General features: G+C 37.2%; 1 pseudogene; it reads right to left on the bottom strand.

The window, feature by feature from the left end:
- Window positions 1-713: 713 nt before the first annotated feature.
- LOC114893489 lies at window positions 714-804 on the bottom strand (annotated as a pseudogene).
- Between the last annotated feature and the right edge of the window lie 379 nt (window positions 805-1,183).

The raw sequence follows: 1,183 nt of genomic DNA, 5'->3' as shown, positions 1-1,183 counted from the left end.
GACACTGATTTGATCTCAATCTTTTAGTGATCCTGTATCTCTGGGTTTGACTTTCTGTGATACAATGAGAAAGATGTTTGGTCTTTGTTCTGCATTCCTAGCAAAAACTTTTGAAGTCCTTGGAATGACTTGAGTAATAAGGGTGATAGAGTGTCTTTTGTTTTAGGTAAATTATGAAACCTGATGGTGTGTCAAGGAAATCTATGATTTGTAGACGGCTGAGTAGAAACATTGGTAACCAAAGCACGCCATTTGTGTCTGGCATCTGAAGTAGAGGCATTGTCTAGTACTGAGCACTTAAATCTATAGAGTGTAACATATGTGAGTTAGTGTTAGAATTGAATTGAACTGTTGGACATCTATTTGGTGACAGAGAGTTGGAGAAGTGGCATTGGGACACCACATGTTTGTTGTTAGGAGGGGAAAAAAACACTATTATCCTCAGAGGTGTCCCTACCTTTGAGAGCAGAAAATGCTAAAAAAGACTCACGTTGGCTATTTCCCTACAGCCACAGGTCAGTTAGGCTCTAGCAAAATCCCAGTTAGTTGCGCGCTTGTGAAATAGATTGTTTTCAGGACAGGCCTTGTTAAAAAGAAGAGACTTTCTGGGTATATTTTTATTTATTTATTTATTTTTATTTGTTTATTTTTACAGTTGATTTACAGTATTATATTAGTTTCAGGTGTACAGCATAGTGATTCAGTATTTTTATAAAAATATGGAACACTTCATTAATTTGCATGTCATCCTGCTGATCTTCTCTGTATTGTTCCAATTTTATTTAAAAGTTTTTATTGGAGTACAGCTGATTTACAATGTTGTTTTAGTTTCAGGTGTCTGGGTATACTTTTTTGTTTCTATTTCTAATTTGGAGACAGCAGTTTACCCTGTGACCTCAGTTCTCTGGTGGAAGAGTTGTTGCTTTTAAGTTTCTTGGCTTTTTTTCTTCTGAGGACTAGAAGGTACCAGAAGCTGACTTCCAAGCTCCTTGGATACCAGACCATAGATAAGAAGTCTCTGACTCCTTTTTTTGATGTTTGACTGCTAACAACTTTAAACCTTACTTCCTCTTTCTTTCATCTACTTGTGCCCACATCTGTACATGGTGATAAGAAAGCCTCAGTCTCCCTTCCTTTGATTCTGGCAAGTGATTGAATCCACAGAAGGCCTTGCTCGTGTACT

The sequence above is a fragment of the Monodon monoceros genome, unplaced genomic scaffold, assembly GCF_005190385.1.
Source record: "Monodon monoceros isolate NGI ecotype Baffin Bay Population unplaced genomic scaffold, NGI_Narwhal_1 Super_Scaffold_12, whole genome shotgun sequence".
Classification (NCBI taxonomy): Eukaryota; Metazoa; Chordata; class Mammalia; order Artiodactyla; family Monodontidae; genus Monodon; species Monodon monoceros.
The sequence above is the reverse complement of the archived record's forward strand: the minus strand, read 5'-3'. Positions and strand labels throughout refer to the sequence as shown.